Here is a 12,622-nt window from a genome sequence, read left to right on the forward strand (position 1 = left end):
TAACAAAATCTAACTCTTAAGCTTAGAACGTTTGGTTGGTCCACTATTTACCTGCTCAGCCTGTAAACCCCCAACAAATACACGCAAATCTACCGGTCAAACTAATACTTTTTTTTCCTTATTCGTTGCTAGCAAAACCCATTTTGCTTCCCTTCTTAACCTCAAACCTACACTTGTCCTTCCCTATACTCTTCACACAGAGAGTTCGCAAGCCGCGTAGACGTTATGAAAAGAAATTCTCTGCAACACTTTCTGATCATATTAACAAGAAAGAAAGAAAGAAAAAAAAAAGAACTCTCCTCTTGTTTTTTCATAATCATGATTTTCTTTTCTTTTCTTTTCTTTTCTTGACTCCATTGGTCATTATTTGCTTGATCTCATGCCTACATATATACATTCTACGAGTACACTTCCGAACTTTTCTTTTTTCAATGATAATATGATTATAGAGAGAGAGAGAGAGAGAGAGAGAGAGAGAGAGAGAGAAAGCGGACAGGAAATGAACTCCGAAAACGTCATTTTGCGGTTCAATATTCAAAATACAAGGTTGCCGGCCTGGTATGTCTTCCTCAATTTCCTAGCTAGTCTTCAATTGCTGTTGCTATTAATTACTTCTTGCTTCTTGCTTCTTGTTTGTTTTCCTGTTCTTGTTCATGTGGTTGTTTTGCTAGATGATGATCATTGATTTCATTCTGCTGCAAATTTTGTGTAGTCAATTGGTTTCTCATTTGATAATCACTAAACTTTTTGTTAGATTAATTAGTTTGGATAATCCAACACTATCCTTTAATTAATAGTTAAAGAAACAATGGTTTGAAAAATTTTATAATAGAAAATAAATTTATGAAGAAGAATTACATACCTATCAATATAATTAAAATTATTATTATTATTATTATTATTATTATTATTATTATTATAATATTATTATTATTATAATAATATTATTATTATTATAAAAATTATGAAAAATAATCTATTTATTTTATTTTTATTAAAAAAAAAACATAAGATACTACATATACATATGCATAAGAACTATAAGATAAAATATTAATAAATCACTCAATGCACTTTTGATTATTAATTAATCACAATTGAAATAATATAGAGATTTTATATTTATTTTTTAATTTTTATGATATGGTTGGAGTCTCAGGACTTGTTTGGTATTGCTGTTGAAATTGTTATTGAGAAAATTACTTTTTTAAATAGACTAGTCAGAGAGTATTAAAAAATAATTTAAAATTAAATTTAATAAATTTTAATTATAAAAATACTAAAATAATAAAATAATTTTTCTCAAACTATTTTTTTTAATATCTAAAATAATACTTTTATTCAAAAAATTAATTTTAACTCTCTAGACGTAATACCAAACAGGAAACTAGATACTACAAAAGTTTAAGGGGCCATCTGTATGTGGGCATGAAAATACATATTAGAAAAAAAAAAAAGGCAATAAATGGTCAACTCACCTACTTTGAAGGTGTGCAACAAGTCAACCATCTACCAATCAGATGTTGTAATGGAAGACTGGTGGTTTGAGTCTTGAGGTTCACATATCAAATCTTCCCTTCAAATTTTTATATAGAAAATTCTTTCGAATTTACTTTAATTTATTGATAAATGTTTAATTATTACTGCTTATAGTATGTTTTACATTTAATATTTTTTTAATTTAATTTTAAAATTTTGATTTTTATGGACGATTAGACTAGTTTTTTTTTAATTAAATAGACACACACGTGATTTAGGACATGACATATTTCTTGGTAAAATCATAACAATTTTATCAAGACATGCTAACTCATGTAAACCACGCACACGCACACTCTACGACCGATGTGGGGGCCCAAAAACTCAGCTCCACTAAGAAACTTATGCGAGTTGGGCTACATTTACACACACCGACTCACTCTTCTTGACTTTAAGATTTTTTTTCTAAAAGGTAGACATACACATATGTGGTTCAGGGACAAAACACAACCCTTGATAAAATTATAATAATTTTACTCAGATATACTAATTAATATAAACTATACACATGTACATTTAATTATTGATGTGAGAACCCGAAGGCTCACACTAGCTTGGTTGAAATTTAAAATATAAATGAACGAGGTTTATAATAGCCGCATGAAAATTAGAAATCATTAAAGAAATAAAAATTTCAATGGAAAGTATAGCTACAGATACAATAAAAGATAGAGATTTGGGCTTACTTGTTTGTCTTGTTGACCCACTATAAGCCCAATCCAAAATCTAGTTTCAAGGGGGGCATGGTCATGGAGTTTTAGTTACTTGGGCCTCGCTTGATATTAAATTATTTTAAATATATATTTAAAAAGTAATTTTAAAATATATTTTATTATTTTTATCATTAAGTATATTAAATTTATTTTTAATTAATTTTTAATACTTTTTAATTATAAGTTTGAATATTGATGTGGAATCGATAACAAACAAAACTAAATGATAAAAACAAAAATTATTTACCAACCTCAATTAGTTTAAAATTAAGATTTAGTTATCAATTAATAGTTTTGAATTAATAAATTTAAAAAAAAAGTCAACAATAATTTTAATAATATTATTAAATAAATCAGTAATTCCTTTACCCTTTTTAGGTTTAGCATTCTGTAGCGCTGTCATATGCATTCTAGGTCTCTAAAATTAGAATTTCAAGGAAGAATGAGAAAAATAAATGGGAAATTTATAATTTAGTATTTGGGTTTTTTCTTATATTATATTTTAATTTTTAAATTTTAAAAAATTAATTCTTTATTCATAAATTTTACACTATATTATACTTTAATTTGTAAATTTTGAAAAATAAATTATTTAATTTCTTTAATTTTAATACATAGAAAATTTAGTCCCTATAATTTTATTATTTACAATAATTTTATTCATTTATAGAAGGATTAAATTGTTTTATATATTAAAATTAAAATGACTAAAGTGTAATATAGTGCTAAATTCAGGGACTAAATAGTTAATTTTCATAAATTTAAGGACTAAAATATATTATAATGTAAAATTTAGAGACTGATTAAAATATAAGAAACAAAACTTAGGATTAAATTATAAATTTTCAAACAAAATAAAAAAAAGAAATGAGAAGAAGAAGCAATAGCAGTAACTATGCACATAAGAAAAAGAAGCAGCAACGGAAAATGGGATTGCTCATTATTATTATTATCATTATTATTATTATTGTTGTTGTTGTTAGTGGAGCTAGATGAGAAAGCATTTCTTGTTTTTTTCTTAAATGCTAGTGGGGCTTGCTGTTTTGGCCAGATTTTTTTCCTCTATATATACAATGAGGTGTACTGATATGCTATTTCAGTAGTTAATAAATAAATAGAAAGACTCGAAATAGAAATCTCTTTATTTTTTATATTTTAAAAATGTAAAATGGTTAATTAGACTACTTCTTATTTATTTTAAGAGAGATCTTTTGGAATTATAAACATTAATGATTATTATTTATTAATTATATTTTAATTATCTAAAATCCTGTTATATTTGAAATAATTATAATAAATTTTAAATTTTGATTAATGTATTATCATATAAAAAAAATTATATTAATTAATTGTTATATTTTACATGTGAGTCCGATGATAATATTGAATCTTGGCAAGACTTTTCCTAAATTTACTATGAGCAAGTTACCAACATATATATATATGTTTTTAATGTGCAGGAGGCTTTGCAACTGCTTACATAGCATTGGCTACACACAGGAGACTTGGCAGTATATGTTAATTTCATGCTATGTTCAGCAGCAAATTGATCTTCTCCAAAGTAATCAGTGATACAAGTAAGTGCCTTTTTAACAAATTACTACATGTGAATGCATGTCACTTTTGTGTACTATTTATGTGTTGCCCTAGTTATTATCTCATTCTTTTCAAGTCCATATATTGTTTAGGGATATATATATTGCCCTATAGTGAAACTCATAAAGTCGAACCCTTAATTGTTTTGAGTGATGATTTAATTCTTAAATTTAAATTCGTTATCGTTGACTTGATTAACTGGCTTTCAATTTGAAATAATTTAATTTTTAAATTTTATTTTATTAATAAAATAGTCCCTATATCTATATTTTAGATTTAATTATTTATTTATTTTAAATTTAAATAATTTATGTTTTATAAAACATTAAATATTTTTATATTTATAATTATTTAAATATAAAACAGTAAAAAAATGTTCATAACAAACAGTATTATTTACTAAATTCTTAATTTTTTTATATTATGGTCTATAATTTTGTTAAAAAAATTATTTATAGTAATATTTTTTAATAATAAATAATTATAAAAATTCTTTTAGCATGATTTTCAAGAAAAAATTATTTAAAAAAAGCTTATTTTTACAAGATCTAATATAATTTTTTTTTTACAATAGATAATTATACATGTTATAATTTTTTTTATAATTTATAAATATTCTCAAAAATTACATTTTAAATTAAATTTCCATTTAAATTAATTGTTTAAAGTATCATATTATTATCTATTTAATATTTTATAAAATGTATAATTAATTAAAAATAAATCAGTACTTAAATATAAAATTTAAATGTATGGACTATTTTGTTAATAAAATAAAATTCAAAGACTAAATTATTTCAAATTGAAAAATAGTTAATGGCAGTAACTAATTTGTTGATGGAATCCAAACTTGAAGATCAAATCGTTACTTAAAAACAAAACATGGACTGATTAGTTTGCCATGCCTCAAAAACTTAATAATAATTTACCCTTCTTTTAAAATATCAATATCCAGGTTAGTAAATACTAAAAAGACACTTATTCGTTACTTAAAATCAATTAGGCTAAGAGATTTACAATATGAATAATCCTACCTCTTTCACATTTCATATGTAATGGTGAAAGCTATATGCAATATTAATATATATATATATAGTAGGATTCAAATATTTATAAAATACAATATATTGGATTTTGTTAGTATTTCTTATAGATATAAAATTTAAAATTAATCCTCATATTAAAGAGAGTGGATTCTATATATTATGAGAAAAAGAGTATGTGTTCTAAGAGTATCAAATAATCTTTTCACAGGATATCAACTTAAAAACTTACATGTGATTAGATATATGATTTTAGGATAGATAATTTAGTTATCTCTTACGAGTTACCCTAAAATATTTAGAGGAGAATTGGGATGGATATGTACTTTTATAGATAATGAAAGGGAATCCCCATCTGCATGGGAAGATAAGTTCACATGCAAAATTCATATATAATATCAATATAGTAAGGAGGCAACAGGCAAGACTACAAATTAAGTCCATGAACAATGAGTTTTCAGTGAGTGGTATTGAAGTAATCTCTAAGATTATGAGATCCTCCATTCCGAACTTCATTCAAACTTCAAAAAAAATAAAAGAAATCTAGTATTGTAGTAAAAATATAGGTTCTCCCTGGATAGTAAAACTGCAGGAGTATTTGTGCATTAGATCATCGGAGTGATTCACTACAAAAACTAAATTTAATTTAAACTTAATTAGTCGCTTAGTGAACAGTCGAATATCATTTAAGTACGTTTCTACCATTTGGAGTTTCATAAGATTGATTGTCACTTGACCAAATTTCTAATCTATTAAAAGCCTTGTGATTGACTATATAATACCTCAATATTCGAGTGAGTTCAAACAGTCCCATTTAAAGTTTCCCAATGAACCAAAAAAAAAATTCTGCTAAATAACTTTATCATTTCTGAAAGTAAATTCAACTATATTAAAAGCCATAGCATTGCATTTCTTATATATTAAATGACAACATCAATTGCAAAAGTTATAATTCAAGAAATGTTTCAATTTCTGAAAATCTTTCAAACAAAATATTAGAAAAGCATGATGATGACAGGTCATTTGCTTAAAAAATAAAAATTATATATGGAAATTGAGTGATAGAATCCAGTTAATTGATAATATGAACGGAAACTCTTCAAATTCTTTATTTTGTCAACATGACACGGAATGGTTATTGAACCTATAGTTGATGGGTGAGTCTGTGTATATATATACACACCATTTTCTTTTGAACAATTGCTGGAACATGGATCTTTCAGTTTTTATCATAAATCTGAGATTGAAAATTTTAATACAAATCTGAATTACAAGCATGATCATAAGTATAACAAATTATGTAACAACATACATTCACTCACACACAAGTCTAAATTATACATTGTTCTGAAAATGGAATGCTCACAAATATCAAATACAAACACCATACGAAGATAATTAAGTGGAACAAGAATATGTATGCTATATATATATATATACATATATATATATATATATATATATATATATATATATATATATATATATATATATATATATATATATATAGCATGCATAAAATAATAAACAGATGCATCAACCCTAGCGTTCTTGTTGACTAATAATTAACCAACTTAAATCAATTTCATGCCTCAGCGAATGTATGCGTGTGTATATATATATATATATATACTGCTACTGGAGATGGCCATTAATCCTTTTGCTGGGATCATTTTGGTTAAAAGTGGAGGACATGAGAGCAGATTCCCAGCTAGTGCCATAGCCAAACGTCGAAGCACTGAGTGAAACCAAAGGATCCGATGTGGGCACAATCAGATTGGCTTGTTCCTGCATTTGCTGATGTTGTTGGCTAGTGAAAGCTTCTTCATTGATAAGTGAATTGAGAAATGAAGAGAAGACCTCATCGGCGCAGTAATTGATATCTTCATGTTCTTCGTTGCTAAGCCCATGAATGTTGCTTCTCGAATCTATCCCACAAGTACCATCACCACAATTCAGCAAACTTGAATGTCCATGGCTCGCATTATTATTCCCAGTAATGTGATACTCATGATCCAAGTAAGTGTTTTCGATGTATACATTTTCTTTGTTGCTGATGATTTGAGTACTGCCCCCACTTGTTGTTTCTTCCACACCAGCAGCAGCAGCAGCTGGATTCTTATTATTACTACTCTTAGGGCTTGATGCATTGCGATTTGTTGCTTTAGATGAAGAAGCTTTGTTTTGATCAACCGATTCAGGGTTGAGTGGCTTGTGGGTTCTTGGATCGATTCCTTGGCTTATCAGCTTCTTGCTCAGGTGAGTGTTCCAGTAATTCTTGATCTCGTTATCCGTACGCCCTGGAATTCTCCCAGCTATCAATGACCACCTAAATAATCCAAACATAATATACCAGTTCAAGTTCAGTTAGTTAGACACATTTCCAACGAAAATGATGCATTCAAACCCAGATGAAAGATAAGAAGCCATATCGTCTACATCTATTGGTAGGTTCTTGAACTTAGTTATCATAGGAAAAAACCAGATAAATTTGCTAGAGAAGATAGGTTTTTTTAGCTAAACTGGAAAGTAACCCAGATCATGTCCTGAGCTAGATTTATTTAATGAGATAGAGAAAGATCGAGTGAACTAAACCTTTTTCATGAAGAAGCAACCCTAGACCTATCTAGACGAAGAAAAGAGAAACCAGTATTTAGAACTTGCAGGACTAAACTCATGAAATAACACAATCCACAGACCAAACCCTAAACCGCAATCCACAAACTCTTATCTAAAACAAACAAACTAATCAAACATATTACTTATTGGATTTGTAGATATATATACACCTGTTTCCCAGAAGTCGATGTAAGCGAAGAATGAGATCTTCTTCATCAGGAGCGATCTGACCACGTTTTACAGAAGGACGGAGGTAATTCATCCATCGGAGACGACAGCTCTTGCCGCAGCGGAGAAGTCCAGCTCTTTTAGGCAAGGTCCGCCAGCGACCTTCCCCTTCTTTCCTGATGTAGTTGGATAGAAGTTCATCTTCTTCTGGTGTCCATGGCCCTCTCTTTAACCCTACCTTGCTGCAACATGGTGTCTTCGCTGTTGTCGCTGCCTGTGCCCCTCCTGAAGAAGCAGACGTTGATGGGTTTCTCATCTTCTTCTTCCTTCTTTCTCTGCTTTATGAATCCAAGCAAAGTGTGTGTGTAAATGTTGTGTTGGTGATTGGAGGAAGCTTATAGCAGGGATGAATGATAGAGATGGGTTTCTTTTTTTTTTTTTTTCTCTTTTATTTATTTATTTATTTATTTGAAATGAATAGTTTTGTGGTCATATGTCCACTCGCTGTTTAAGAGAATGAACAGCACGTGTCCAAAAACTCTGGTAGCATTTTGTGATGGGATGATGACTTTATCGAGATAACCTACCTGTCATTTTAGTGTTCTCCCCTTCAACAGAATCATCACCATGAGCGTCATCTTCCTTGTCTGGCAGTGGGCGGAGTGTCTCCCAGACGAAGAGAGAGGATATGTTACTTTTTATGAGAATAAATATACGAATTTTATATTTTTTATCAAATTTTATTTTTAAAAAAGAAATCATTTATTATCTTTTAGCAAGAGCTTCGATTTGATTTTGATATATCATAAATGAAATAAATTTGTGTAAATTCATCTCATTTGTTGAAAAGATTTTTTAAAAAGTAATGCAAAAGATGATTTGTAAAGAATTTTGTTACAATCATAAATTTTAGCCACTATTAAAATTGCTTCATTTTAATAAATTTTAAAATTAATTTAATTATATAATTATCTAATTTGATTGAGTTCAGCAAATAAATCATATCACTCACTTAATAAATTTATATTCGAATTTTTTCTTCTACTTAAAAAAGTTATGTGATTCATATGTATTAATTTAAAAAAAAACTATAGCATTATATCATAATTTTGAATAGTTATTATTAAACTAAAATTAAATCAACTGTCAAAGTTGTATATTAATTTGAAATTTTTTTAATACAATTTAAAAAAAATTAATATTAAAAAAAAGAGTGTTATTACTTTTGTCACGATCTAACTTATGGGCCGGACTGGCACTAGGACCTGGACCTGCCTAAAGCCCCCGAAGCTAGTAGTAAGCCTAACTATTCTTCAACCCAGCTCTAAGGCCCATTTGGGCCAAATTTCAAGAATTCAACCGGACAGAGTCCGGCCATAAAATGAACCATTTAACGGAGAGTTTTTTACTTATCCGACCTGTAAACACAATATATAATAAATTGGGAAGCTCAACTCACCATCCACATAATCAAAACGTCATAACTCAAATGGGAGCTCAGCTCCCTCATCCAATTCTATCATGAATACAATTAATAATTTTACAGGTTCAACATAACTTTTATAATACAGGCCCAAAATAAAATAAGTGCTTCTAACACATGCGGAGTCTAAAATTTAACTCAATTGTACAAAATACATTAAATACTATCAATGGACCTGCGAAGAAGAAAAGCAGGTTAGCCACAACAAATAATAATCCTGTAGCCTGGAAAAATAGATGAACAAGAGTGAGCATTCGACTCAGAGAGTAAAATATCATTTTTAACCATAATCTATATAGTTATCTAAAGCTAATGCACCCTGCAGAGTGAAATGCAATATCATCATAATTTTCATATCATAACAGCAAAAAGGCAATTTGGAGCACTCACACACCCAACATTGTCAAACAATACATATATGGGAGTTGGTCCCCTATACAGCCCTATTAATCCAACCTCTACCAGTGAGTGTCTCTCAAGCTGGACTTTCGCTTAATAAACCAAATGCGGGGTCCCAACGAGTGTCTCTCAAGCTGTGTCTACCCCGAAGGACCGAGTCCCAGTGAGTGTCTCTCAAGCCGTGTCTACCCGTCTTGTCAATATTCAATACCATACCACACGCATGCCACACACACACATGTCTGAAAACGGTGTGGTGGCCTATAATCTTGACTCGGTTCTGAAATGTTTCCAACAGCTTATCTGCTCCACTCAAAATTGTAGATCCGGGCGACGATCGAATTTCCATGAAATGAAAGTACATACGCGAAGTCCATAATACCAGGATTAGAATTATATATATATATATATATATATATATATATATATATATATATATATATATATATATATATATATATAATTATTTGAAAATTAGGGATGTTACATTCTTTCCCCCTTATAGAAAATTCATCCTCGAATTTTACACAAGGCAGAACAATGACACATAGTTGCATATGAAACTTATGAGTACTTGCTGTGCATATCCAGCTCTAACTTCCAAGTGCATTTCTCCATAGATTAACTCCTCCACAGGACTAACCATAGGGATTTGCCTTGACCAAAGTTGTCTCATCTGATAGTCTACGATAGCTACTAGTTGCTCCTCAAAGATCAAATTCTCATTTAACTCCACTATGTCTGATCGCAGCACATGAGAAGGATTGGAAACATACTTTATAAGCATGAAAATGTGGAATACTGGGTGGACATGAGAAAGGTTTGGTGGCAACTCTAACTGATAGGCAACTGCTCCCACTCTATCCATGATCTTAAAAGGTCCTATATAACGGAGTGTCAATTTGCCTTTTCTTTCCAAATCTCATAACCCTTTTCATAGGAGAAACCTTCAAGAACACGATCACCCATTGCAAATTTTACATCTTTCCGCCTTGGATCTGCATGGATGGTTAAAAATTTTTATGTCTATCTGTCCCTATCGTAATATGCCAGTTACCATCCTCCTTCTTAGTCTAAACCATCACATCTAACTACTCGTTTACCCCTGTCTTTTTTTTTTGTCATCTCTAGTACTCATTATAACTCCACTACTCTCGACTTGATATCTGATAACTTTAATCAACTTTGGCGCTTATCTCACTTTTATTACGCCCTAACGTGTCTCTTGGTGACTTCAGTCCTCATTCCTTTGTTTCAATAATCTCTGTTCCCCAAAAACATGACTTATGTTCCTTACCCTATAGTATCCTATGAAATGCTTTCCTGTAGCACCTATCATATACATCTCATTCGAAACCTTTACTTGTCTTATGACCTCAATGTTCAATACTTATAAATCTTCTCACTCCCATGATACTTCAAATTTTCAATCTCTTTTGTGTCATTACTAAGGTCCTTAGACCAGCTTCTGTCTATCTTATGTAACTAGTTATGTAGAGCTCCATCTAAGTGTCAAGCGTACCCTACACCACTTATCAATATTGGAAAGTGAACTGGGTCTTTTCTTTTATAGGACAAATGTATTTGTATTCCCTGACAACCCAGTTAATGCAACTTTATTGTTTCCCACTCCTTCTCTGGAATGGAAATATCTAGACTTCTTCCTAAAGCTTCTCAGTATGTGGCCTACTTCTAACACATTGACACTTAGATCGAGGCTCTACTACTCCTTTAATCTATCATCTCATAATAACTTGTTTCAAACATCTGTTAGTGTGTTCCTAGCATACCTATTCCTTTTTATCCTCATCATTATAACTAGCTTTACTGAGCTTTCTTCCTGTCCTTTGGATCTTAGCCACTTTCTTTTCCTATTTCTGCTATCGTTGATATCTTTTCCTATTTCTGCTATCATTGATATCTTTTAAACATGTTGTACTTATTCCTTAATCTTAGTCCTATCTCACCCTTACACCTTTTCCTTCAAGGATGTCCATCCCATCATCAACTTTAACTTTCTTTTTTTTTTTATTTCTTAGTCTTATCTTAATTACTAGTTCCATTACTTCGAGAATTCTAACTTTACGATTGACTCCTACCAGCACATTCTTCACATTACGTAACACTTGTAATTAACCATAGAAAATTCTTTTTGTATCCCCTTTCCCAACTTATCTATCAGAACATTATCATTCCCTACCAGCCTTAGTAGGAAATTGCTCATCCTGGATGGACAGGAGCCCCAGAAATTATAAGTTCCATATAAACTAACACGGCTGTGGGAAATATGTGACATGCCTTAATTCTGAACAAGATACTTCACATGTTCATTCTCCTTAATATAATCACATATACTGCCCATAGCTTTCCAAACTTTAGCATCAACTTTTCCGATTAGCAATAATTTCATTCGCTGTAACTCATTAGCAAATAGCACTTCCTCCAGCTTATAGTTCAAAAGGGTTGTAAGCCCTAGTAATTAGCTCGATTTAACTCCTGTCACCTCTCTGATCATTCTTTCATACTTAACATTAGGTACACCATTATTGTCATTTTCGCTTCAAAAGATTGGATATGTACTAACACCCATCAAATTTTCAATTAATTGAGTCACTTTGACACGACCTCTCTTCTTAATATAACCTAGAATCGAAATACGAGTCAATTTGAAAAGAAGGAGAAATGTTCTCCCACCATTTATGGTATACCATTGTTTGATAAACAAGATTTAGCTTATACCCCTTAGTCTCCCTTTTTAGTTTCATTATTTCTTTGTAATTATTGTGCGTTATTACAAGATATCAGCTGTATCTACCATTTGTTATAATGTTGTCCTGCTTGACATATCATCTGAGAATTTACTATTTCCTTTTTACTCTTCATTTATCTTCCATACTTATAATTTTTTGTCCAATGCTCCCTATACTTAGTTATATTCTAGAAGATAAAAGCACTCACAGATTCTTTCAGATCTACTCCAATCTTACCAACAATCACTCCTCTAATCCATGTACTTCTCAATATCTTATAATTACACCTATACCTATCTTGTCCTATTCTGA

General features: G+C 30.1%; 1 long non-coding RNA gene across 4 annotated transcripts; it reads left to right on the top strand.

Moving 5' to 3' along the window:
* The first annotated feature begins 150 nt into the window (after positions 1 to 150).
* LOC110665049 (uncharacterized) lies at positions 151 to 8,416 on the top strand. Of its 4 annotated transcripts, none has more exons than XR_009148231.1 (5): positions 151 to 558; positions 3,713 to 3,829; positions 6,488 to 6,910; positions 7,060 to 7,150; positions 7,669 to 8,416. It is a non-coding gene; the product is annotated as an uncharacterized LOC110665049 (long non-coding RNA). The 4 variants fall into 4 exon arrangements; XR_009148232.1 differs by having other exon boundaries at positions 152 to 558; positions 7,692 to 8,416; XR_009148230.1 differs by having other exon boundaries at positions 7,060 to 8,416.
* Positions 8,417 to 12,622: the final 4,206 nt, after the last annotated feature.

This window comes from Hevea brasiliensis, chromosome 4, assembly GCF_030052815.1.
Source record: "Hevea brasiliensis isolate MT/VB/25A 57/8 chromosome 4, ASM3005281v1, whole genome shotgun sequence".
Classification (NCBI taxonomy): Eukaryota; Viridiplantae; Streptophyta; class Magnoliopsida; order Malpighiales; family Euphorbiaceae; genus Hevea; species Hevea brasiliensis.